The sequence below is a fragment of the Microcebus murinus genome, chromosome 24 (assembly GCF_040939455.1).
Source record: "Microcebus murinus isolate Inina chromosome 24, M.murinus_Inina_mat1.0, whole genome shotgun sequence".
Classification (NCBI taxonomy): domain Eukaryota; kingdom Metazoa; phylum Chordata; class Mammalia; order Primates; family Cheirogaleidae; genus Microcebus; species Microcebus murinus.
Window position 1 is genome coordinate 11,956,484 of NC_134127.1, and position 25,257 is coordinate 11,981,740.

At 42.2% G+C, this 25,257-nt stretch overlaps 1 long non-coding RNA gene across 1 annotated transcript; it reads left to right on the forward strand.

Moving 5' to 3' along the window:
* The first annotated feature begins 460 nt into the window (after positions 1 to 460).
* Positions 461 to 9,590, forward strand: LOC142864148 (uncharacterized). The gene is made up of 3 exons (XR_012914734.1): positions 461 to 527; positions 2,001 to 2,164; positions 9,146 to 9,590. It is a non-coding gene; the product is annotated as an uncharacterized LOC142864148 (long non-coding RNA).
* Positions 9,591 to 25,257: the final 15,667 nt, after the last annotated feature.

Sequence of the window (25,257 nt, forward strand, 5' to 3'; positions counted from 1 at the left end):
ACATTTGTACCCCTATAATATGTTGAAATTTAAAAAAAAACAGCTAATTTCTTCATTTTCTTCAATGCCTTATCTGCTATTTGTAATATTCTCTAGCAAAGCTTTCAAATTGTTAATAATCACTACTAGCCTTGTTATTATGAAACAATTAATTTATAATAATTATTTTTAATTGTTGAAGCTAGCTGATGGGTATGCGGGGTGCCATAATAAAAAAAAAAGCAGGTTTCTTTTTTCTGTGTTGAATGATAAATAATGTTTTAAACACAATAGCATCTTCCCTTAAAACTCACACCTATCTCTTCCTTTGACACAATAATTATTTTATTGAAGTCTTAAGCTGTTTGACAAACATGATTTTTAGGCATGCTGTGCCTTTTCATTGTGTAGTCCATTGCTGTGTTTGTATCCATACACTATAGTCATCAAGCGACTTCCGGTAGATTAAATTCTCTAGAACACTCCAGAACTTTAGCTTCTGTTTCCTAGGTGCTGTTTTGCTCTGTGTGGCAGATTTTCATGCCCCGGTGAGAGGTTAATCCCTATTTGTTCTCTGAAGGATTGGGTTCCAGCAAACTTGTATTAGCTACTCAGCACCCACTGATTTCTCCATGAACAACTTCAAAGAACAGAGGAAATGATCTTGAGAACTAATAGGGCAGTATCACAGACCTTCCGCGGTTACCCAAATATGGTTTGGTCCATGCACTGCTGACAGGAGGCAAACCCAAGGAACCAATGGAGAAATGTTCAAGTCCTAGCGTGTACGTGGCCCGGCCTGTGGGCATCTGCTCTCACCTTGCCCAACTGCCCAAGTTGAAACTCAACCCAGTGTAGAATACCTAAGTTTCTAAACCAAAATGAAGAAGTCAATGCTGTTATTGACCTTGAAAAACAGAAGGAGTTCTGAGAAATCATAAACCACATTTCATATACTTTTCAATTGTCCCATAGAGCTAGTTGCATGCATATGTGGCTAGTATTATTATGGCTAAAAATAATACAGATACATGAAGCATCATTCTACCATCGAATTCAAAGGCAGTGCTGCAAATGTACGTAATGCATAACTGCTATCATCAGCAGCACAAACACGTTTGTCAGAGCGATGCTGTAGGCTTCAAGCAAAACTCCATAGTGCAATTGGTGTCCAGAGCAGGCCAAATTGGCCTCACTATCCTTACTTCTCTCCTCCAGAAATATCACCCACATGTATGTACATACCTGTGTCTATATATGTTATGTGTTGAATTGTGCCCCTAAAAATTCATGTGTTGAAGTCCCAATACCCAGTACTCCAGAATGTGTCTATACTTGGAGATATGATCTTTAAAGAGGTAATTAAGTTAAAATGAAGTCATTAGGGTGGGCCCCAATATAACTGGTGTCCTTATTATAAGGAGAAATTTGGAGACAGACACTCCCACAGGGAAAATACCATGAGAACTTGAAGGCAAAGATTGAACTGATGTGTCCACAAGCCAAAGATTTCCCTGCAAACCCCAGGAGAGAGGTCTGATTCTCCCCCAGAACCCCCTAAGGAACCAACCCTGCGGACACCTTGATCTCAGACTTCTAGCCTCCAAAACTGTGAGAGAATAAATTCTGTGGCTTAAGCCACCCAGTCTAGTACGTCATTAAGACACCCCTGGCAATCCAAGACAAAATACATCTATAAAGACGTAAATCATGAGGTCTCAAGGACCCAGAGTATAAGGAAGTAAAAACTTGAATCTTGTCAAAGTGGCAGTCCAAGGTCCACAGTCCTAGGTCCCTAGCTCTCAGCACTGTGTCAGCTGATGGTAGTCACGTTTATCCTAACAGGCAAGGGAAGGATGGAAGGAAAAATTGTTCATTTGCTTCCCAGTAATCTTTGGTGACGTCCCATATCTGTTTATCTATGGCAAGAGCAAACTTAAGTTCATGTCATTACTTACATTATCATCTATTTGACCAATGAACCACTTTGTAGACGCAAACAGGATATGTGCTTGTTCCAGCCCAGACTCAGAGGTGAACCTGACCACCAGCCATGAGTACAGTGGTGTAGACAGGAAGATTCTGAACAGAATGAGAAGCCAATACCCCTCCAACTCCTCTCCAGTAAGAGTTTTCACAGCATCATGGGAACTCCATTCATCAAAACACATACACACTCTTCAATGTAAGTACAGGAATCTCTCTGCACTATCCAGAAATTAACACTTTTATTACTGGGTTCTTATAGTCGGTATTTAGGAATGTCTGTCTCTTTAAAAAAAAAAAAAAGGCATGGCCTCCAAAATACTATTGTAAATGTAGAAATTTGTATTTCACTCCCAGATGTACATTTAACATTTTTGAGAACTTGGAATAATCTGTTTCTGAGTGCTGTCATAGACCAACCGGACAAACAGTTTCCCTTGGGATTCTTTCGAAAACTCTCATAACATTGGACCTTGACCTGAAAACCAGTGTCAAATTTGTTTTCCCTGATGGATTCATTTATGGAGAGGCAAAGTTCAAGCTTCAGCATTTGGCATTCAAATGCAAAATAAGAGGAACGTTTTTATCTGAGCACAAGACCACCAACCAATAGCAAGAACCCTTTCTTGTGTGTGTTGATGTAGCGGGATGCCATAAAAGAGCCTGTCAGGAGATAAAATGCACTTTCTAGGCATTCTAGAACAAAGGCCTACAATTAGCCTGCAGTGTCATTTTAAACTTACACACGAAGAGAGTAGGGGAATATATGTGTATAAATACAACAATCCTTAATTTTTGAAAATAAAATATTAATTGAAGAAGATCATTTGTTCTCTTTGCCGAATTCTGTACTCGAATGCAATTTTTAGCTCCCTAAAGGCTGAGTATTAGAAAGTAATATTACACATTAGAAAATGTTTAGGAAATGAGGACAATAAATATAATTTCAAATTTTGTCTGCCAGGCGCAGTGGCTCACGCATGTAATCCTAGAACTCTGGGAGGCCAAGGCAGAAGGATCCCTTGAGATTAGGAGTTCAAGACCAGCCTGAGCAAGAGTGAGACCCCATCTCTACTAAAAAAAAAATAGAAAAAATTAGCTGGGCATGGCGGCACACACCTATAGTCCCAGTTACTCAGGAGGCTGAGGCAGGAGGATTGCTTGAGCCCAGGAGTTTGAGGTTGCTGTGAACTATGATCAAGCTACTCTACACTCCAGCCTGGGCGACAAAGTGAGACCCTGTTAATTAAAAATAATAATAAAAAAAGAATACTCCTAAAACGTCTTCATTGACTACATAATTCCATCATACTTGCATACATTTTCCATCCTTGGTCACGTGGATTTTTCCCCCCCATATTTTAGTATAATTAATAAGGCTAAAGTGAACACTCTTAACAGAGATTCTCATCTGCATTGCTGGTGACTTTCTTTGGCTGGATTCCTAGAATTAGAATGCTTTCGTCAAAAAAAAAAAAAAAAAGGCCGGGCGCGGTGGCTCACGCTTGTAACCCTAGCACTCTGGGAGGCCGAGGCGGGCGGATTGCTCAAGGTCAGGAGTTCAAAACCAGCCTGAGCGAGACCCCGTCTCTACTATAAAAAATAGAAAGAAATTAATTGGCCAACTAATATATATATATATATATATATATATATATATATATATATATATATATATATATAAAATTAGCCGGGCATGGTGGCTCGTGCCTGTAGTCCCAGCAACTCGGGAGGCTGAGGCAGGAGGATTGCTTAAGCCCAGGAGTTTGAGGTTGCTGTGAGCTAGGCTGACGCCACGGCACTCACTCTAACCTAGGCAAGAAAGCGAGACTCTGTCTCAAAAAAAAAAAAAAAAAAAAAAAAAAAAAGAGAACTTTTAAAGGCTTTTACAACTCCAGGCAAGTTGTTTTCTACAAGTTGGCACCCATGTGCCCTCCTGCCAGCAAAATGCACCTAAGCTCACCTACCCCCTCTTCTGACCACACCCACTTTTCTCTCTGGAAACATATCAGGAGGACGAAGCAGTGCAGTTTCTCGATCACCCGATTAAGCAAGTGTCCTGGGTCCTTGGATTAGGTTTGCTTACAAAGAAAAGGTGGGATTTTCATCACCGACTTTGTGTCTGACAGCGTGGCACACCTGAACATACGCGGATGGGAATCATGATGCGGAGCGAGACTGGTGCCAGTTCCAAAAAAAAAAAAAAGCCAATTGTGATTTCATCTTGCTGCTGGTCAGCCTTTCTTTGAAAGCAGCACACCTCTTTTCGGTCAGTGGAGTCAGGAGACATCCTCCCAGGCAATTTCAGGGAATCTGTATCATTGCCTACATCCACACCCTCCTCCTTCCAATCGTATTTACATTCTCACCAGCAAGATGCACCTGAACCCCTCTCGCCACACCTCATATTTCTTCACTGAAAAACGAAGTGAACTCTCTGACCCAAATCCCTGATTTTTCCTAATGCCGGAAAACAAACAGCAAAACCCCCAAGGCATTGCTCCGGCTGCCCCACCAATGGTCCGTGGACCGTACTTTGCATACCCGAGTCAAAGCGCTTCTCAGAAGAGAAAGACAAAGCTAAAGTTCCCCTGTGGGAAAGGATCCAGGCTCCGTGTGGAGGGAACTGCGCACCTGCAGAAAGAAGAGTCTGGAAAATGCCTTGGACCGGCTTTCCTCTTGCCTGTGTGTTTTACAGGCAACAAAAGTAGTGCAGGGGAGAGGAACTCAGTGGAGGAGGGGGCAGATGAGAGTGAGGTGGGAACTATGTTATTTTCCTTAGCCGTTTGAGGAAACGGAGGCTTCATGATGTTAAATAACTTGCAAAATATCACCCTGGGAGGAAATGGCTGAGCTGCAGTTTCACCTTTCGAGCCAGGGCCACTGTCTGTGGTCTAGGAAATAATGTCATGCAACATACAGAGGGAGCTGCTGGGAAGCCCATTAACACGCCCGTGTGACCTGGCTGGGAGTGTGCTCAGCCTGCTCGAGGATGGACATGCTCATCCTTGTCTCCCTAGTGGAACCTTCTAGCACACCACCATCCCCAGGGAACGAGGTGGACGTGAGCAATGAGGCGGATTCCCTGAGATCACCCAGGCGACCGGCTCCTGACTCAGCTGCCGGGAAAGGTGTGCTGCTTTCAAACAAAGGATGACAGGCAGGGAGGCGAGTCCACGACTGGCACTTGTTGCATCGGCGTTGCTCCCACTCTGCGTGGGGTCCCCGTCTTTCCCACCGCCCGCTGACTTGTGTGCGTGCGACGCAGACTCACCGCTCGTCTCCCTGCAGCTTGCACAGACTTCCGCTTGCAGCACACCTCCCCTTTCCTTCCCACACCCGCTGTGGTTTGCTGCTCCCCACTCTTGGTCCTTTTCCTCTTTAATAATAACAAAGGATGTCAGTAAAAAGAATGGGCACACTCGGGCTAATGGACTAAAATAAACGCAACTTCAGCAACATTAATTCGTGCAATGTTTAATAATAATGGATGTGGGAAACTGAGTCTTCAAATGGCTAATTTGGCCTGAATTATTCAGATAACCCTACATTTTATTTTACTTATAGAGAGGCTCAGACACAGGACAATCCCATGCACTGGGCTAAGAAGGTGTCATCTCCCCAAATGAGGTCTGCTTTCCCTAAGGGTCAGAAAGCCTCTTCTGCGTACTGATCCCACCTGCTCAACTCACACCTCTCCTGGCCATGACAGCCTGAGGTCATCAGTAACCTCTCAAGAGACCACATACCACAGACTGAGGCAGCAATGTACTTCTGTGCACCTGTAGAAGTATTAGCTTTTCTTTCCAAGTCTGCCAGGCACAGGCTGATCAGTTTGCACTAAAAGTCTTGTATCCTGGGAAATCTCTCTGTCCCCAGAAAACTGGGTGATTGGTCATCCTACCCAGAAAATGGGGAGAGCCAGGGGTCCTTAAGCGTCATAACCACCAGTCTCTGCCCCTTTCCCTTTGTGCAAAAGTAGAGCAACCTGCAAACCTTGTGGGGCCCCATGCTTCATTTAGCTGCATGGAAGGACATTTATATCAAGTGAAGCAGAAGGCAGGGTATCTAAATTTATCCATTTAAATGTGCTGTTATTTCTGTGTGTGCATGTGCATTCAAATACATGTCATTACACTTGTTATACCTGATCACTGCAGAAAAATTACAAACAAAAATAAGACGAGAAGGAAATCCAAACTACTCGTCATCCTACTACCCCGCAGTAACCATTTTGAGAATTTTCACGTGTACCTTTGCAGCTTATAATGTAGGCATATAAAGAGGTATGCATAATAGTAAGCCCATCCCAGAAAAATGTAATATAGAAAATGATATTTTGAAGCTATTGCTCACTCAACAGTGTATTTATCCATGTCAATAAGTATACTTTTATGGCATCATTTTAATGGCCATATAATATTCTATAATATGTATACACCACAGTTTGCTCAGCCAAACTGATTAGGTAAGATGTTTAGCCTGCTTTTGATTTTTCATCACTATAAACAGTGCCGAAACCAACACGCTTGCTGCTAGACTATTGAACACATCCTTACTTATCTTATTACAATGAATACTTAAAAGTGGAATTGTGGGTCAAAAAGAATGCATTGTTTTTAAGGCTTCCAACGTGCATTATAAACACATCTCCCAGGAAAGTTATCACACTAGCAGGGTATAAGAATGGCTATTTCCTTCTTCCTTAAAGTTAAAGCCTCCACTTGAGGATTGTGTGATTTCTCAGAGGTATCTTAGAAACTAGAATCAGTGCAGGAAGAAGCATCAGACCATTTACAAAGCAATTCTTGCGTTTTTAGAACTAGAAAGAATCTTAGACATCATCTGGTCCCATGCCAGTATTTTACAGATGAGAAAACTGATCACTAGGGAAGAAAAATCACTTGCCCAGGGTTCAACAATACCTGCAACAGGTTTTCCTTTCATCACCCTGGGCTCTCTCAGTGAGGGATGAGAAAGTGAGTGAGGCCTTCACTGTATGGCTGTCTCTTCTTCAAGTAGAAGGCTCAGCAGATTGAGATAATGCATGACCAAGCAACAGTTGTCTATACTTGGTTCTGAAGAGTTCTATTTCCCTTCTGTCAGTCTCAAATAATTCACCCCAGCCACATTCTCTGCACCCTCTGAATTCAGTCTGTAAATTCACTATCCTTATTTTTTAGCATCCAAGGAAAATGCCCCCAGCAATACAGATAAACAAATTTGGATTTGCAAGAGCATTGGAGTTATTTCCTTAATATTAGGATAGAATTAGGCCTTGTTCCTCCTCCTTCTGACAATTGCTTCTGATTGCTTGCAAGACTTTCTTACTTTGGGATGCACACACACACATTCACACACATGCTTCTTTAAAAAACAACAAAAAAAGTATTTTGATCAAGTAAGAGTCTGTTGAGTTTAAGTCCTTAGCATGAGGATTTCCACTGATAGAAGCCTAAAAGAGCCAGCTGTTCTGTTTCTCATTGACCTCAGCTAACAGTAGAAGACTGTCATTTTATGGAAACTATCTCAACAGCTACACTTTGTTATAAATTAGCATCAGGCGTTCCCTTTTAACTCTTATTGACTCATCCTCTAATTTTTATTGTCTCATCGACAGTAAAGCTAAATCAGAGGGTACTGTTCTTTCTTCTTTGGTATATGTTTAAAATTTTTTCTTAATAAAAAAGTAACATTTTAAAAGCCATCAAAAGAAAAAGAATGGAGTTAAAGAGCAATTCTTGACAATGGTATGCTCTCTTCAAGGAGCATATACCAATGTAATAAAAGACTTTTGGATGGGAGTTCTTTTCATTGCCCAACTATTTGCAAAAGGAAATAAAAAGACTTTTTTTTTTTTCCACTGAAGGTAGGTCAGGATAAGGTATTACTGCCACAATCATTGAGTTTGCTTCCCCCTGACAAATGTACCCTGACCATTTGCTACATTTGATGGGATGATAAAGATCAGGTTGACTGGGCTTCCATGGGGACTGGACTTTTCTACGGTTGCCAGGAAATAAAGAACATAGGTCTCCAGTTAAAACTGAATTTCAGGCCAGGCGCGGTGGCTCATGCCTGTAATCCTAGCACTCTGGGAGGCCCAGGTGGGTGGATTGCTCCAGGTCAGGAGTTCGAAACCAGCTTGAGCAAGAGTGAGACCCCGTCTCTACTATAAATAGAAATTAATTGGCTGGCTAATATGTATATATATATATTTTATATATAAATATATATTTTTATATATGTATATATTATATATATTTTTATATATAAATATATATTTTATATATGTATATTATATATGTATATATTAAAATATATATATTTATATATATATAAAAATAGCCGGGCATGGTGGCGCATGCCTGTAGTCCCAGCTACTCGGGAAGCTGAGGCAGAAGGATCACTTGAACCCAGAAGTTTGAGGTTGCTGTGAGCTAGGCTGACGCCACAGCACTCACTCTAGCCTGGGCAACAAAGTGAGACTCTGTCTCAAAAAAAACCAAAAAACTAAATTTCAGATAAGCAGCAAATACATTTTCTTTTTTAGGATATATGTTTTTCACACGATATTTGAGACTGGTTTATGCTAAAAATTTATTTGATGTTTATCTAAAATTTAAATTCAAGTGGGTAGCCCATATTTTATCTGGCAACCCTACTTCTCTGGCTTGTAAAATTTAGGAGATTCCATCCTCCCTATACTTTTCCAATTCATGCCACACCTTACCTCAGCCTGAACTGAATAGACTGGACTCCTACATTTAAGACTTTCTGGGTATCTCATCAGTAACTTTCCTTATGTTCCTAGAAAGGCTTATTCTCAACTTTAGGTAGATTCAGGAGGACTTTTGGTCTGACTTCTGGCTCTTGAGAAAAGTGGGGAAGAAAAGAAGCCATTTGCCTAAATGCTCCCATGCAAGTACCTATGCTTTAAGATGAAGAACCCAGATTTTGGTTTCTGAATAAATTCCTTTCAATATCCTTTCAACACAGCTGAGATTGAGTTCCTGAGATGTACAGCTCATTCCTGCTGTTACATCCTCTAATGTACAGATAGGCTCTGTAGAACCGGGACATCAAAGGAAACAAAGAAACACTGATTTCATTCTGGAAGGCAGGAGATAATCTCCTCATCTAACTTAACTCTTTCTCATTCTGTCACTGTTGGTTTCAGATTATTAACACCTAGAGAGGATCAAGTTTCGGCAGCAGAGAAGGCCCTTCTGTCTTGTACTGCCTACTGGTGACCTGACAACTCACTAGCATCTCTACTGGAAGTGAGCCAAAGGAAGGAAGTGATAAAACACCATGAGTCAACATGCTACGTGCCAAAAGTTCTGGTAAAAGGCAGTAAGAATATCTAGAAAACAAGAGTTTTGAAAGATTATGGGGGGTCTCTATCCTGCTTTCCTCTAAACCAGAGTAAATCAAGAGTCAACCCTCATAGTGGACGTCTCTTGATGGAAGATTCTAGGTAGAGACCAAATTCCTTTTCCTGGAGTCCTGAGAAATGTCTACTATCCACGCTTTCCATTCTACTCTGAAGTTAAATGTTAAGAGTTCTGGTGGGGTTGGAGACACAGTGACTTTAAAAGCCAGCTGCAGGATCCAGATGGATTAGGAGGAAGGCAGAATTCTTCAGACAGAGAGAACCACCTTTGTTCAGAAAAGCAATATTACTGAGTATATTTGGTTATTAAAAAAAAAATGTAGGTTCTTCCAGTGTAGGCTGATGAGAAGTCTAGACAAAGAAAAATTAAATTGCTTGTTTTGCATAAGAAATGAATTGTTCCCTTTTCTGTTTTTGAGTGTTACCCTTAGGTAGGGAAGACAGGAATTTAGTGGGCCATAGAAAGAGAGAGAAAGGGGTGAAGAAATGGATGGCAGAGAGGAAAGGATGGCCAGAGAGAAATCACCCGTATGGCGTTAACTGTGGGATTCTAGCACAGCAATATCTAGCATCCACTTTAAAAAAAAATGATTTATTATGGAAAATTTCAAGCATATACACAAGTGGACAGACTAGTATAATGAACCCCAATGCACCCTTCCTGGCTTCCACAATTATTAACTCACAGCTCTTGTTTCATCACTCCTCCCTCCCAGGGATGACCTCAAAGGAAACTCCAGACATCATATTTCAACAGTAAATATTTCAGAATAGCATTCAATGTTAAGTAGTAGCTGATTCTGGGCTGTGCTATTTTTTCCTCCAAATTAGCCAATATCCTTACTAAAACCCTGTTACTTAGCCAAGGATGGTGGTTTTCACCTGTAGTCCCCGCTACTCAGGAAGGGGAGGCAGGAGGATCATGTGAACCCAGAAGTTCAACACCAGCCTGGGCAATATAGTAAGACCCTATCTCTTAAAAAAGTTTTTTTTAAAGTCTGTTACCTACACGAGCTGGGTTAATGGTACTTTGGGGTAGGGGAGAAATGAAGAATAAGGGGCCAAATTCCACACTAGTGATGGTTTCACACTCAGAATTCTGAGCTTCTGGAACCCCAAGGAACATCTAGAAACCAAGTGATGGTGGTGAAAGACTCAGGAAATTTCACTCCCAAATATGACTCCTTGGTATAAATGTAACAGAGGGAATGTTACCTTTTTCAGGGTAAAATGTTTTATGAGCTCTCTTTAAACCTACCCCTTCTATTCCCCATAATATGCTGAAATAAACCTACCCCTTCTACTCTTTTTGGTAATTTAAACCTCCTTCCCTGCTCAAGACCACTAATCAGAGGGGCAGGGGAGTGTTCTTCATTCTTTGTATCACAGGAGGTGGCTCATGGAATTTTTCAGGCAGAGGTCACAAGATTGTCTTTGTTGGAGATGCTATAGTTAAACAGCAATAACCCAAAACTAAAATCTCCCTTAAAAGCTCTATATTTCTATTTTTAAAAAAAAGAGGAAAGAAAGAAAAAAAAATACTGTGTATTTTTTCTGCTTATAGATATAACAATGGTTCTTTAAGATGAGAGTCTACCATCCTCATCATTTGCCAGCAAATTAATAAATTTCTCTTTCCTTTTCTTCAAACTGCTTGCCCTCGTTCTTCATTCATTGTACCAAATTTTGGTAACATAAAGAGTATTTTGAATTAAAATATTTTGATCCTTAGAGATCAACAGGCTTTGGAAGAGGCTTTCCCTCTATCTGTGTAAAACCAGACAGACTCATCAAAAAGAACAAGTGACTTCCCTTCCTTTCCTGATTATCGCAATATATTGCAGGAAAGAAGATCAAGAATACAACCCGACCGGGCCCACCCATTTGAAGATAATGTGTGTCTCTCAGGTTAATTTAGTTTCCAAAGAAAATGATTTACTAGTCAATGTGTTTCCCCCATCCATTCATTTTCCCAATATCTATTCGTCTTCCCTAGTAACTATTTATTGCCCCTCAACCTACATTCCTCATCTCCTGCTCCCCTCTCAAGTGAGGGTATGTAAACTTCTGGACCCCACTGGAAAAGTGGGTAATCACTCTGATTCACCCTGTGCACATGGTAAATAAAAGGTAAATAAATCTCTTTGTCGTATTAATCTGCCTTATTGTGAGTTGATCTTTCAGCAAACTTTCTGGGGTGAAGGAGAAGCTTCCCCTCACTCCCACAATGGGAAATAAGGTGAGGGCAAAGTTGACTAGGAGAACATGAACCCCATGAAAACCTACAGGGAGGCTGGGGCAGGAGTGCCGGGCTTCCCAAATGTGCGGATGGTGACCTAAGCCACTCTCTCGGGACATCACATGAACATTGGTTCCAGAAAGCTCCTGGAGACTGGCAGGGCACATCCATTCAGGCAACAGACTGCTTGGGTTATACAGTTGAGAAAAGAAAAGGATTCTACCTGAAGAATGCAAGTCTTTTTAAATTATCAGAAGACATTAAAATGAGACAGCAATCACGCCCTACTCACCCCTTTTGAGCTATGCCTTCATCTCTCGAAACTGCTTGCTATTGTCACAAGTAGCTATATATTAATCTAATAATGTCACACCAGACACTATAACCCACACCCTGTAGCTTAACAAGGTATGGCCAATGTTATCTCTGTAAACCAATGAAAATTCTTGACAAACAACTCTATATCAGCCCCACTCCCTGTCCCCATTTTTGCCTTTAAAAACCTGCATGTAACAAAGGCCAAAAAGAGCTCACAGAGCTCACATGCAGGGTTACTTGGGTCTGAGTCTTCCCGGCAGCTGTCCTCCCTTTGGCCCAAGTAAACTCTTTAAATTATATTTTGTGCCTCAGCCTCTTCCTTTTAGGTCGACACAGTCGTTTGAACTTTAGCAATTTCCTCTTTTTAGCTAGCCCATTCTGGACACATTCCAAATGAAAGCAACAACCAACATTTTTGCATTATTCAAAATAGCTTAGCAGGGGTCCTCAAACTTTTTAAACAGGGGGCCAGTTCACTGTCCCCCAGACCGTTGGAGAGTGCGCACTGAGGGCCGGGGATGAGTCAGCTGCTAAGCAGGACAGGCAGCGGTGGCCAAAACACCTGGAGGGCTGGAAAAATGTGCTAGGCTGCCCACATGTGGCCCGTGGGCCGTAGTTTGAGGACGCCTGGAGCCTTATGGGAACCCTTTACGTGTATTTGTTTTCTTCTTTAGAACAATGCATTTGCTTGGGGAAAATGAAAACAGCCTTCTGCTGAGCTCACATTAGTGTTTCCCTCGTCCCCAATAAAATGGTCACAGAGACAAAGCCTGTCCCCAGATGTAAGGGGTTAACCTTGCATGGCAGCCCCTCCTTGCCTGCTCTCTACACTTGCTAATCCTCCCCCATTGTTCCACCCTTTTACCAAAGGCCTGTTGTCAGCAGTATTCAGTAAATATCCTTTTAACAAAAAAATGTCATTTCTTCCCCATATTAAAATTCCATAATAAATCTTTTTTCCCCTCCCCATGAGTTTTTCTGACAGCCATAAAGAATTTCCCTTTCAGCGTCCTGTCTTCTTGCCTTCTCCACTTAAAGCTCCACTTGACACCTGCCTTCAAGGTAAGACAACACCCCATACAGCTCGTAATCTTGCCCGGTTTAGTCTTTAAATTTTTTTTTATCCTGATAAAAATCTTTGTTCACTCAGCACTATAAGCTAGCCTCTCCTCTGGGAACTGGGGTTTGTGTATTTGCTAATGATCCCATAATGCCCTAGAGCCTTTGGGGGACAAGGGCCCCACCAAAAAAAAAAAACCAAACAAACCATAATCCTTTCTTACAGCCCTGATTCTCAGACTTGAGCATGTAGTAGACACCTGGAGGGCTTGCGAGAACAAAGACTGCAGGACCCCACCCTGGAGTCACTGATTCAGCAGGTCTAAGGTGGGCTTGAGAATGTATGTATATGTGCACGGGTGAAAATGACCTGGTCTAAATTAAGTCATTCTCACCTGTGCACACACAGGCACATTCTCAGGCCCACTCAGACCTGCTGAATGCTTCTAGAAGGTTGCAGCCCAATGGATAAGTCCCTCCTTTGATCTGGGTAGCACTTCAGAATTTGAAAATTGCTGTCATATTTATTAAACATTTTTTAAAAACCCAACCTCTCAATGGTCCTAAGAGAACATTGTTGAAACTGCAAGGGGGTTTCACTCTAGGTCCAGTTGCTCGTCATGCAAAAATCCAATTATTGAAACAATGAGGATTGCTGAGGAAGAAAAGAATTTTTAATAGGACAGAAGTCTTGCCAGGAAAATGGAGGACACTACCTCAAATCCTTCTCTACAACCAACAGAGATCATGGGCTTTCAAAGGAGGGGCCATGTATATTGGGGTAGGCCATAGCGTAACTGACAAGGGGCTACATGCACTGGGGCAGGTCATGGTGTAACTGACAAGGGGCTACATGCACTGGGGCAGGTCATGGTGTAACTGACAAGGGGCTACATGCACTGGGGCAGGTCATGGTGTAACTGACAAGGGGCTACATGCACTGGGGCAGGTCATGGTGTAACTAACAAGGGGCTACATGCACTGGGGCATGTCATGGTGTAACTAACAAAGGGCTACATGCACTGGGGCAGGTCATGGGGGATGGCGACTCTTGACTACAGGAATCTTGCTCAGGGACTTTGGAAATCTCAACTCCTTTGTCTTGTACAACATCCACCATTTCTGGGAAACAACTTGAAAACTCAAGCAGTTAGTTCAGGAAGAGGATTATATGGGGGTCATTGAAATTTGCTGGGGGAGGGGAGCACGGTTGCTAGGAAAGCAGAGTCTGAAGTAGGGTCAGAAAGCCTGATTTGGAATTCCAACTTTGCTGAATATTAGCTCTTTCAAAAGCTGGGCAGCTCTCCCTTGGTCCTACCCTTCCTCTGGAGCATTCCAGAACACACATCCCTCTTTCTCCTAACAGTCCTGGGCAGCCCTCTTGTCCTCATCCTTGTTTCTCTTCTTATTATATACACCCAGTTGTTTTTTTTTTCTGAGGCATTTCTGATTTAAGAGGCTTTTCCGCCATGCTATTAATAGTTGCCCTTCTCTGGATATAATTTAGTTTCTCCCACAGAAAGAAAAGCACATGGCAGTACCAAAGGCACTTGGATAATTAAAACAAACAAACTGTTGATGAGTGAATAAGAATTTAATCCTCGACCCACCTCTTTTCCTTACTGGGTAACTTTATTGAGAGTGCTGAAGGTCAAGTTCAAGGTCCAAGTGGGCTTTCACTTGTCAGTGGTGTCATTTACACCTTGGCACCTTGGCCATATGTAAGTCCTTCATCTCATTCTGACTTGGGCTTCCTCTGTTTTCATTGAAACTTATGTGTTGTATATGTTCCCCTTAAGGAATTTTCTAGACTGCAGTCCTGTAATGTACATCCTCTCTTCTATGCCCTCAAATGTGTGTCACATGGCTCGCTTGCATCCTCTCCTTAAGATTTTCCTTTTTCCTTTTCCTGTAATGATAGTTAACCTCTGGATGGTCATCACACTTTGTTCCTTCAGTTCCTTTCCATTTTCCCTTAAGAGTTAACCTGTTTCTCTGGCTGTTGTTTGCATGCCATGGGGGCCCTTGGTGGCTTTACTAAGCCCGCCATAAATCTCTTTAGCAGCAACACAACAGAAAAAAAAATGCATAGCTAATAAATTCTCATTTCTAATAATAGGGTCAGTGTTATTTCATGTTAAGACCATGTCCAACATGCTATTATATTAATATATTAACAAATACCATCACCTAATATTTATATGGCAGCTCTCAAGAGTAAAATATCCTTTAGACATTTTATTATTATTGTACACAAACTCCTCAGTAGCTTCTCCTCAGGCCCCAAACCCTGAAAATATTGCCCAATATGTGCCTCCCTCATTTCTTCATACTCTACAACATATGTAGCCAAGGAAAAATAAGGACAGATTGGGTTTTCGCTTTGTGTGGAAACACATTTCACTTTGCTTGCAAAAGGGAAAGGTCTGTCTGAGCTCCACTGATAAAACAAGATGTTTTGATGTGATATGATTTTCCTTTCATGTTGCTTGGTGTGGAGACATATTCAGATTCATCTGGAAAACAGATTTTATTGACTGTGACTCATTAGAAAGAATGTCACCCACTGGCATTTCATCACTGAGCAGAGGAGCTTTGCCATATAGGGCCTTTGGCTCAGACATGGTTCAAGAAAGAAAAATGGACTTCCATGGGAAACCTACTAACTCGGCCAGGGCCGGAGGAATGCAAGTAAACATGTGGCGCCCTGCCACTCTTCTGTGCCACCTCCCTGAGGTGATGGAGGAGAAAAGTTTGCTCTTATGGCTCTAAAGATTAAAAACACACCAAGAGATGCTGATTTTCCCTTAGAAGGACTGAAATAACCTAAGAGGACTATGTACTCCATTAATTTAAGGCTTTGGGAATCGAAAATTTTTAAAAAGGAAACATTACAGAGAGTACTCATATAAATGCAGGTATAATAAAAATAAAGTACAATATTTACTGAATCCCAGTGTTTTATAAGGTACTACAGGATTTGACTTTTTCATGAAGTGAATTGTGAGTAAGTGAAAGACCCTGAAACAAAAGTTTTACTGGGTCATATATAGTTTCATTCCGGTCTTTAGAGCCCTGATTGCATTAGAGGGAGAATAGTTGAAATATGTTTAAGCCTATTTAAGAAATAAGAGGCTTTCTAATACCAGAAGAATATAATTATTTCATACCAGAAGAATATAATTTTTCCAGTGGCAATTTTAAAAAGCCTGACAGCATGCATCTTCAAAACAAAATTTGAATATGGAATGTTCAAAAGCCTTGTAATTTTTTAAATAAAAATTGAACTGGAAAACCAAAATGAAATCATCAGAATTCTTCTACTTGTTATTTTGTAAAACATTTGTTTCACGGACCTCCTTTACAATGCTCTGTTTGCTCACCTAATGACCACCAGTGAGAAGGGGGACCCTTCTCTCTAAACACCCCCACATAGACCTTATACGGGACCATAAATTGAGATATTTTAATAAAAGAGTGGACAATACCCTTCAATAAAGAAGTCTTCGTTTCAATAATATATAGTGCCTTGCATCTTTAGGGTGATTTGACAGATTAATGCCACTATATGGTGGTTAAGATACTGCCTTCTGCAGAGATAAATAACGTTGATTCACTGTGCTTCCAAAACGAAGGACAAAGCCGGAGCAGTAAGGCCTGGTGATAAAGTGTACAGCTGAGAAGGCAACCAAGATTCCAAGTGACTGACAGCAGAAGCCAGAAGGATTATGCACGTGTTCCCGGATGAGTGTGGTGAATAAAAATAAAAAAATCCCGAAGGCCAGCCGAGTAGAAGCGAGGTGTAAATTAGAGAAAGCCACAGAGTCAAGATCCAGTGAGGAGCAAGACAACAAAATGTTTTTGTACTTCAGAGGAGGCAGAAAGATGGATTTCCTGCTGGGGGACGTCTGTGAAGAGACACAAGGCCAAGGGGGGTCTCTAAAGGGTGCACACTCTTTGCAGCCCCCAACCCTCACCTGCTCTATAGGGGGCTGCTGTTGCCAGTGGGTCACTCTGCCCCCCAGAGCACTGGCTCCCATGGAAGGAGAAAGCACATGTGACAGTGAAGCTCTGGTAATGAACTGATCAAAAACAGCATCACAGGCAGGACGTGGTGGCTCACGCCTGTAATCCTAGCACTCTGGGAGGCCGAGGAGGGCGGATTGCTCAAGGTCAGGAGTTCGAAACCAGCCTGAGGGAGACCCCGTCTCTACTAAAAATAGAAATAAATTAATTGATCAACTAAAAATATATATACAAAAAATTAGCCAGGCATAGTGGTGCATGCCTGTAGTCTCAGCTACTTAGAAGCTGAGGCAGTCGGATTGCTTGAGCCCAGGAGTTTGAGGTTGCTATGAGCTAGGCTGACGCCACGGCACTCACTCTAGCCTGGGCAACAAAGTGAGATGCTGTCTCAAAAAAAAAAAAAAAAAAAAAAAAACAGCATCACAATGAGATGGAGATTTTTATCAAAGGGCTGATTTATAAGGACTTCCGGGATTTTTTTTGAAAAGAAGTAACACAGATATGTGATGGCTAAAGGATATTTTGAGTTTCTTCTTGAGGTGATGAAAATGTTCTAAAATTGGTGCACTTATCTGTAATGTGCTAAAAACATTGAATTGTACACTTCACATGGGCGAATTGTATGGTACGTGAATTATATATCAATAAAGCTGTTTTTTAATAAAAAAGCTCTCTGCCTCTAGAGAGAAGGGTCAATGTGGTGTGAGAATGAACCTTAGCACAGCAGCCTCACAGGGTTATGAGGTAAAGACTGGATATCACTGACTCCCAGGAGCAAAGGTATTATCGAATGCTAAGGAAAGAACCACAGGAAAACTCAAAATCACGACATTCTGTATTTCACTTCCTATTAAGGAGAATTCTGCCTCTGTCCCCTCTAGAGATCACTCTTTGCAAAGCTGAATACCTTGTCCTGTTGGAGCTCACAAACCATAAGTTGACTATCGTGTTACATTTCGAACACTTTAAAGGAAGCCATTGGCCACAGAATGAATCACATGAAAACCTTTTCCCATTTCCCTGCAGAATGAGGGACCAAGGAAAGGCATCAATTGCCCTGTTCTATCTGGAGAAAGCATTTCTCAGATGAATGAATTGGGAACAGAAAACTGGAAAAGGGATTGTATTCCTTTTTGTAATTAGGATATTACTTGCAAGACTTCTACTTCTTGGATGTTCCCCAAATTTCTCACATAGTGCTAGCATTACTAGAAACTGAAATACTAGCTGCTTTTAATTATATTGAATTCCAAAGAGGGAGCTTAAAGGGTAGGCATTTTGTGATGGGGGTGCATTCTACTTCCAAATGTAATAACTAGAATATAAATTCCAGAAAAGGAAAAATATTTATCAAATACTGAAGTACTTTTGGGAAATGATTGTGTCAAGTTAACTGGTTATCATTAGTTTTATTACAAAGGTTAGGAAAAACTGACCCGGTAGATGTCTATAACATGCAATCTTCTGTTTAGAATAATGCCCTGTATTAGACTGTGTAAGCACAAGGGCTTTCCCTCGTAAGCCCAATAATCTTAGCAATAGCTCCCTCTCCAAACATGCCAAGAAAGACACGTTGCTTTGGGAAACTGGAAAATCAACACACCAAAACACCCAGAAGAACTACGCAGAGAGAAGACTGAGCTGGATCACCCTTTGGTCTCAGGAGAGCTACAGAGTGACAGCAGCCAGCAGTGTCCTTCAAAGTTTCTGTCCCCCACCCTCCAGCCCCAGCTATGCCGCCCTGACCCCTACCCCACTTCCCTGCCAGGCCCTTTACACATAGGCTGCCAAAATGCTGCAGAAAAGAGATACTGAAAATGAATTCAGCCCGAAGTTATAAACATACTTAACGGAACCATAGTGAAAAAAAAAATTTTTTTTTAAATTTTACTTTGATCTATTAGACATGAGGAGCCAGATTCTTTTAGATGCCAAGTGTTCTCTCTCTGTGTGCATTTGGGAAGGTGGAATCCACTGATTAAGTGGGTTAATTGGTCCTTATGAGCAATGAGTCCTGTGTGTATTCACTAGCAATGCTCAGGGGATGAACAAGGGACTGGGGACAGATCCAATCGGTTTCTTCCTTTCAGTTCCATGCTGGTAGTTCCGAACCTGCCAATGTCTCTCACCAGATATAACCAGGTATTTTTTTTTTTGAGTAAAACCATCATTATCTTCTGCACTCCCATCTTAGGTAAAACAAATCGTTCCGATTGCATAACATGTTTATAATGCTCAAAATACTTTCATATGTGGCCCGGTGCGGTGGCTCACGCCTGTAATCCTAGCACTCTGGGAGGCTGAGGTGGGTGGATTGCTCGAGGTCAGGAGTTCGAAACCAGCCTGAGCAAGAACGAGACCCCCGTCTCTACTATAAATAGAAAGAAATTAATTGGCCAACTAATATATAGAAAAAATGAGCCGGGCATGGTGGCGCATGCCTGTAGTCCCAGCTACTCGGGAGGCTGAGGCAGGAGGATTCCTTGAGCCTGGGAGTTTGAGGTTGCTGTGAGCTAGGCTGACACTACGGCACTCACTCTAGCCTGGGTGACAAAGCGAGATTCTGTCTCAAAAAAAAAAAAAAAAATACTTTCATATGCGTTTGATCTTCCTAACTGGGAGAAATTGATATAGTCATTTTTAATCTATCCAGCGTTCTTGGGGGAGATTAGCAGGAAGGAAGGAAGCTGCGGAGGGCTGGGAATAGACACACCTGCTCGTGGGAACACTAATGGGCAATGGGGAACAGGAGGCGCACCATGAAGTAGAGGAAGAGGAGGAGGAAGGTGAGATGAAGATCAGGAAGCGGAGGCCACTACCGGCAAAGGGACGGCTGAAGACGATAAGGAGAAGGATGTTGATACTGAGAAGCCAGAAAACCATGAGGATGACTAGACAGCAAGAAAGGAAAGTTAAACTTGAAAAAAAAGAAAACGCCACCATGACCTATTTACCCTCCACTTCTCGGAATCCGAATGAGGTCACCTTGGAGAGGCCATGGAGGCAGCGCCCCCTGCAGGCAGAAATGTGTTTGTATTTTTTATTTACATTTTGTATTTTTGTACATATTGTTGGGGGTCAGTCATTTTTAGTGATCTCAGATGACCAAACCGGCCTTCTGAGCATTCTCTGTCATACTTCTGACATCACTGGTGGTGTGACCAAGTTCACTGCAATCTCAAAGGAGAAAAAAAAAAACCTTGTAAAAACCAAAACAAAATCTTATTTCCAGCATTCCAGTAACATTTTTTGTGTATGTACCTAGCTGTAGTATTAATATAAGTAGTTAGTTTGTATAAGATGTTTTAAAACGCTGAAGAAAAAGTTTCTCTTGGCCAGGAAGTGGTGGCTCATGCCTGTAATCCTAGCATTCTGGGAGGCCGAGGCAGAGGATTGTTTGAGGTTAGGAGTTCGACACCAGCCTCAGCAAGAATGAGACCCTCACCCCTACATCTCTACTAAAAAAAAAAAAAATACAAAAAGTTAGCCAGACAACTTCAAATAGAAAAAATTAGCCAAGCGTGGTGGCACATGCCTATAGTCCTCACCAGATGCCGCCCCTCAACCTTGGACTTCTCAGCCTCTATAACTGTAATAAATAAATTCCTTTTGTTAATACATTACCCATCCTCAGGTGTTCTGTTATAAGCAACAGGGAAGTGACTAATATAGGAAACTAGTACCCAGAAGTGGAGTTGTTGCTAAAAATAAATACCTAAAAATGTGGAAGTGGCTTCAGAACTGGGTAATGGGGAGAAGGTGGAAGAACTTGGAGGAACTGGCTTAAAAAGCCTAGATTTGGTGAGGGCTTAGAAGACACGAAGACTAGGGAAAGTTTGCAACTCCTTAGAGATTGGTTAATGACCAGAATTAACCAATGAGCAGGATGCTGGTAGAAATATGAACAGTCAAGGCCATTCTGATGAGGTTTCAGATGGAACCGAGGAACGAGGTATTGCAAACTGAAGAAAAGTCCGTCTTTGTTATTAATTAGCAAAGAACTTTGCTGAAATACATCCATGCCTGAGGGCTTTGTGGAAGGCCAAACTTGAGAGTGATGGACTAGGTTATATGGCAGAAAAAATTTCTAAGCAAAGTATAGAAGGGGCTGCATGGTTAGTTTTCACTGCCAAGATTCAGGAGCACAGGAATAACTTAAAGACAGAATTTATAATTAAAAGGGAGGCAGAGCAGAAATATTTGGAAAACTCTCAACGTGGCCATGTACAGAGAGAAAAGGTGTGTTCAGGAGAGGAAACCAAGGATGTAGCCCAGCAACCCGTTACTAAAGAGATTAGCTTGGATAGAAGGGAGCCCGGTGTTGTTCTTCAAGACAATGGAAGAATGCCCTTAAAGGCATTTCAGAGATCATTGAGGGAAGATTGTTGAGGTTGGCCCAACCATAACAGGCTCAGAGGCTTCAGAGAGCAGAATAGTTTCAGGTGACAGGCCAGGTACGCTGCTCCCCAAACCCTGGCAACTGCATTCTTTGGCCACCCCAGCTGTGGCTCAAGCAACCCCAGGTGCAGTTCATGCCACAGCTCCAGAAGGTACAAGTCGTAAACTTTGGTGGCCTCCACCCACTTTTCAAAGGATGTCGTGGAAAGCCTAGGAGCCCAGACAGACTTGTGGCAGTGGTGGGCCACCATAGACAGCCCCCACTAGAGCAAGGCTAGAGCAAGGCTGAGTCGAAATGTAGGGCAGGAGCTGTGCAGAGTCCCCACTAGCGCAATGCCTAGAGGAGCCATGGGAGCTAGAAGATCTCAGAGCCCAAACCCACACCAATGTTCAGAGGATGCTGGGCATGGAGTCAAATGAGATGTTCTGGAATCTTAAGACCCATTGTCTGCTCCCTGCAGTTTGGGACTTGCTTGGGGTCTGTTGCCTCTCTCTCTTCTTGCCAATTTCTCCCTTTTGGAATGGGAGCATGTATCCTATGCCTGTCCCACCATTGTATCTTGGAAGTAGACAACTTATTTTGATTTCACATGCTTGCAGACAAGACTTTGGACTTTTGAGTTGGAGCTAGAATGAGTTAAGACTTTGGGGACATGGGGTTGGAATAAATGTATTTATATATGAGAAGGACATGAGTTTGGGGGTGGGAGACAGGGACAGAATGCTATGGTTTGAATGTCTCCTCCAAAACTCACATTAAAACTTTAATCCACCATGTGGTCATATGGGACCTTCAAGATGTGGGACCTTCAAGAGGTGATTGGATTCATGTGGGCTCTGATCTCTTGAATGGATTAATTCATTCAGGGATCAATGCATTAATGGATTAATGGGTTATCATGGGAGGTAAACTGGTTATTTTATAAGAAGAGGAAGAGACCTGAGCTGGCATGTTAGCACACTCAGTCCCCTTGTAATGTAATTGACCTGCACCACCCCAGGACTCTGCAGACAGTCCCCACCAAGCAAGAAGGCTCTCACTAGACACAGTCCCTTGACCTTGGACTTCTCAACCTCGATAACTGTAAGAAATAAATTATTTTCTTTATTAAAAGAAAAACCAATTTCCTATGGGAAAGTAATATAGTTAACACCAGAATTAACATCTATATTACGTACTTAAAGTGACAATTTAGCAAATAGTTCATTCCACAGTCCAAGTTTTGTGACTATCAACAATCCTTTCTGCTGTCATTTTAAAGTCCTGAATAGAGAAGCCACATCAAAACATAAAATTCAGGCCGGGACGGTGTCTCATGCCTGTAATCCTAGCACTCTGGGAGGCCAAGGCAGGTGGATCGCTCAAGGTCAGGAGTTCGAAACCAGCCTGAGCAAGAGCGAGACCCAGTCTCTACTAAAAATAGAAAGAAATTAATTGGCCAACTAAAACTATATAGAAAAAATTAGCCGGGCATGGTGGTACATGCCTGTAGTCCCAGCTACTCAGTAGGCTTAGGCAGTAGGATCACTTAAACTTAGGAGTTGGAGGTTGCTGTGAGCTAAGTTGCCAGACACTCTAGCCTGGGCAACAGAGTGAGACTCTGACTCAAAAAACAAACAAACAAACAAAACCCATAAAATTCAGCATCAGAACCGGGTGAATCAGCCCAGGCAGAAAAGAGTCCCCTTGAAGAATTATCCATAGCAAAGCCCATTTCCATCTTCGTGTGCCACCATAAGTCACTTTGCAACATGATCTCTTTGATCTCCACGGCAGGAGAAAATAGGGAAGATATTATTACCCCCGCTTTATAAGGCAGGAATAGGCTAAGCAAGTCTTGTAGCTGAGACCCGAATCCAGGCTTCTCCATTCCTTCTGCAACCCTGACTCATTTTAGTGATAATTTCCCAGATTTATTATTAAACCAAAAACAATTGACTGACTTGGCATACACTCTGGTGAGTGATCAGCGAGCAGTGAAATGTTCCAAACATGGACTGAGATAAGAAGGTAGAGCTTCTAGAATAGACTTCAGAATCTAATAGTGATGTGAGAATAGCTGCCTTTCTTACAAGAGTGCTTAGAATGTATCAGGCACTGGGCAAAGTACTTTATATATATATATATATATATATATATTACCTTATTTATCCTTAAAACACCACCATGAGGGGTATGTTATTAGCTCTATTTTACAGGTGAGGGAGCTGAAGGTTAAACTGGTTGACACACCAAGGTAACAGTGAGTAATCCTGTCTGATGGGGAGTTTCGTGTTCAGGCCAGAGCTTCCAGCCAAATGAATCAACAGAGACAGGAACGTCACAGGCTGCATTTGACGTAGGCTGCCGATCTTGTGCTCAGCTTACCTTCTCTGTGTATGGCCTTCTACTCTGCCTCTCTCCTCACCTGCCGGCTCAGAATGGTGAGGTTACCTCTCAGCTGAAATCGTCCCTTGGACGCAGAAAATCCCATCAAGGCTCTGGGAGGCCCAGTGTTCTGATGCTTTATAAAGGGTACACTTCTGCCATATTCTTCTCCCTCAAGGCAGAAGGATCCACAGGTCAGTCTCTGAAAGAGAATATCTACCAGCACTAATGGTGGGGCATGCAATTTAAAAAAAATAACATTTTAATGCAATATTTTTTAAAATCAAAATTAATGCCAAAAAATCCATTTTAATTATTATTATTATTATTTTTGAGACAGAGTCTCGCTTTATTGCTCAGGCTAGAGTGAGTGCCGTGGCATCAGCCTAGCTCACAGCAACCTCAAACTCCTGGGCTCAAGCAATCCTGCTGCCTCAGCCTCCTGAGTAACTGGGACTACAGGCATGCGCCACTATGCCCGGCTAATTTTTTCTATATATATTAGTTGGCCAATTAATTTCTTTCTATTTATAGTAGAGATGGGGTCTCGCTCTTGCTCAGGCTGGTTTTGAACTCCTGACCTTGAGCAATCCTCCTGCCTCAACTTCCCAGAGTGCTAGGATTACAGGCGTGAGCCACCACGCCCGGCCTAAAATCCATTTTAAATAAAGATAGGATCTAACCTTATACTTACAGAACTCACCTCATTCCCCTTACCCCAATCCCAGCCCCATTGGATACTGTTTATATTTAAATGCTTGATGTTTTGTTCACCATGGATTTCTTTTTTTTTTAATTATTTTTGTAAAGATGACACTGAATACTATCTTGAGGACTGAGCTTGAATCTCACTTCCCTCCCCCATGCCAGTCCTGGATTGGGAGCCAGCCTAAAGGACAGAATCCCAGACTGTGGGCCCTGACTTCCTCTGGAATGTTGTCCCATGTTCCTCCCCGCCCCCTCCACACGTCAGCTGTTCTCTGCAGCGGCCCCACCAAAGTGGTGACCGGGTGGTGCGCACAGCTCATGGCCTAGCAATGCCTCGCTCCACCCAGCCCTGGGGGAGATGGAGGATAGGAAAAGTCTTCTCCACCTGCCACCAGAGCCTGTAGGAGGACTTTTGCTGTCTTTCTTTTTCTTAAGGACACTTTTCAGACCATCCATCAGTTGAGTAATTTGCCAGGAGGGAAATTCCTGTCTCAATTCCCTCAAGTCGGTGCTGACATATAATTCTAATTATTGAATTCCCGTCACTGCTTCTCTAATGCAATGATTCCCAGTCTTTACAAAAACAAACTCCTCATGCCCAGGCTGCTCCCGGATCGATGAAATAAATCAGTGTCCCCAGAGGTGAGAGCCTGGTGTCCGTTGTCGTTGCAGCATCCTTGGCAATGCCAGTGTAGGGAGCAAGTTTGAGAACAGGCTGCTTTAGAGACAGACTGGGCTTTGATTTTCCTTGCTTAGATGGTTGTGGCCCTTCCCAGAGGA